This window comes from Malus domestica, chromosome 16 (assembly GCF_042453785.1).
Source record: "Malus domestica chromosome 16, GDT2T_hap1".
In the NCBI taxonomy this organism is placed as follows: Eukaryota; Viridiplantae; Streptophyta; class Magnoliopsida; order Rosales; family Rosaceae; genus Malus; species Malus domestica.
In genome coordinates this window covers 16148383-16151458 of record NC_091676.1, presented here as the reverse complement: position 1 = coordinate 16151458, position 3076 = coordinate 16148383, and positions in this window count along the sequence as shown.

The window sequence follows — 3076 nt, the reverse complement described above, 5'->3', positions numbered from 1 at the left end:
GGAAAACTATGCTCATTAAAAATGACATGACGTGAAATGAAAAGAAATTCCCGTTGAGGGATCTAAATATTTTTTAACCTTGATAATGTAAAGAATAACCCAAAAATATGCATAACTTTGAACGAAATTCCAACTTATGTGCCGTGTATGGACATGTGTATGGGAAACAAGCACAGCCAAAAACTTTGAGAAATTCATATTGTGGTGGCTTGGAAAAGAGTTTTTGAAATGGAGAGTTACCACCAAGAACTTTGGTTGGAAGACGATTAATAAGGTAATTTGTGGTATGAAAAGCATCACCCCAGAAAGATGTAGGTAACGATGCATGGGCAAGAAGTGTAAGTCCCATTTCAAAAAGATGTCTATGTTTACGTTTTGCAAAACCATTTTGTTCGAGATGGTGAGGGTAAGAAAGATGATGATGAATGCCATGATGATTAAAAAATTATTGGGTAAATCTCAGTTTATTATCCTCAAGTTTCGTGGTTTTCAACATTTGGTACATGAAGTTTTTTTCGTTCCAGAGTCATACCTAAAGTGTTAATTTTGGGACAGTCTCATACATCCGTTAGTCTGGCTATTAAGTCTTCCATTAGCTGATGACATAACACCACGTGTCATTAAGAGGTCCACTTGGAAATTAAAAGTTCAAAAAAAAAAAAACACACTCGTCTTCTAGCTCCCCCGACCACCTCCCTCCCTCCCTCTGCAACCCCTCTCCTCTGCACACACCTTATCGCTCATCTCCACTCTTTTGTCCACCAGAAACACCTCCAATATCGCCTCTAGCACAAACTTCACCGGATCGACACAATCGCCCAAAGCCAGAGGGATGTGTGACCTCAGAGCCTCAAATTCATTCTTCTTCGCCGTCACGAACCTCCAGAATTCATCTTCAAGCACAACGACTTGAGATTCATCAGCAACCCCTCGCCATCGTCCACCTTTCAATACTCGTCGCTGCGGGCCCTCTATATTCTTTACCCTCCTCCTCTACCTTATTCCACTTCCAAACCCTAAAAAAACCAAAGAAATTCACCTTTAATTGCAAATGAGCATCTTCCCCAAGCCCTAGAAACCCCATTGCTCAATCTGTCACACCCCGGGCCCGAAAATATTAATTTCGGGAAATGATATTGGTGACAGCTCAAAAACTTTGCTTTATTTCACAAAATTTTAAATCATGATTCTCTATTTATATTCCTTAACTCCCTTTCAATAAACTTAAACATAATTAATTTATAAGGCATGTGCCTAGGCTTTATATTAAGTCAAAATTTACTTCTAATATCTCAACTTCTTAACAGAAATTAATACTTGATTATTTAATCTTACTTATTTTATGGCTGCATCTAACATCTCGTTAGACTGCCTACGTACCCTAAACCGGGATCAAGCCATTCGTAGTTCACAATTCATTATTTACCAATTTCCAAACATATTCTCGTAACCACCATATTCAACACTAACCTTCATAATCCAATTCATATCAAATGGTTGCAAATTATAGATTTAGAATATCAAAATTTACATGAAAAATGGCAACGTCGGTTCCCTGGCCGAGAGTTGCTGCGCCTGCCGCCCTGCTGCCCAGGCTCGCAAAAAAATCAACTATTTCTAAACATTCTAAAAAATGATAGAAAATAAGATCTCAAAGAGTAGAGCAAACTTTATACCTGCGGCCAAGTCCAATTTTTCCTGGAAAGACTCCAATTTCCCTCAGTTTTCTTGATTTGACTCCAAACAGGCTTCGACGTCCCAACCATTGCTTGGGCTTTTGTTCCTAGGGTTAAGGGAAGTCTATTAGTAGTGGTGGTTGACATGATAACATTCAGAAATGATGAAATTTTCCATTATGCTCCCTGCAAACCCGTGGTGGGTTATCCTGAAATTAACCCATTTAACTTGGTTTGTTTTGATGAAATTGGGAGAGGATTGGATGCTAGGTCAATTTTTGGTGGTGTGTGGCATCTAATCACCGAAGAAATTTCCTGAAAACAGTGTCGAAGATCATCAATTTCGCCGAGTCGAGCCACGGGTCATGGGATGACCTGGTTTGGTTGGGTGAATTCCCTTTGTTCCTCTCATTTTCTTCCCTCTCCTTTCTCTTCTTTCCCTTGGCCCTCTTTGGTCAGTCCTCCTCTTCCCATTTTTCCCCTTTTCTTTTCCAACCGACTTCCTCCCTCCTCTCCTGTCAGCCACTCCTGTGGCATATTTCCACCACAACACCCCAAAATCTAGAATTTTCCAAATCATGGTTAAATGACCATTTTGCCCTTACTTTCGTTCGCTTTTATTTTATTCGTTATAATTTCGTTTGACGAACGATTTTCGCCTACACACTCATAGAATCGAATTCTATCAAATTATGCTAAGAAATACGAAAAGATATATAAGAATAAAATACGTCCTCGTATATCTACGTTATACCACTAGGGCTTTTTTTCCTTTTCCCACACATCGATAAAATTTACGACGTAAATTATAATAATTTCCAGAAATAAAACTTTAAAATTCCCAATTCTATTTTCATAACCATAAATCGATTTATTTTCGATTTTCTCAACATATTAACTCAATGATTGAAGAATCACCACGATGCATATTCATAAGTTCACTACGCAATTGGAGAAGACATTTAGTGGACTGAGAAGCGTACCTTTCACGGAGGTAAGTCTAAGCAGAATAAGAACTTGTCTTACCAATGATCGGAACGAGAACGGTGGGATAGATAGAGCTATTAATCCAAGAAATGACTATAACATCTTGTTGTATCCAGGCTTCATAGTCTGGATTGACAGCATTTGTGATGTTCCCTTTAGTATATTTCAGAAAAGCGGGTGGACACTTGCTCATTCTGTCGACATAAGCCACCAGATTCATGCTTCTAAGCTAGGGAAACATCTGGGCTAGCAATAAGGGATAGTTGGTCGTATCCAACTTGATTGTCAGAAAATTAGAAGCATTGGGAAATGTGGGAAGGACAATTAGGTTAGACGAGGATGCCATTTTTGGAGGAAAAAAAATGAAGCTTTAGGTCGTAAGACTTTAGCTCTTGGATACCATAAAAGATAAC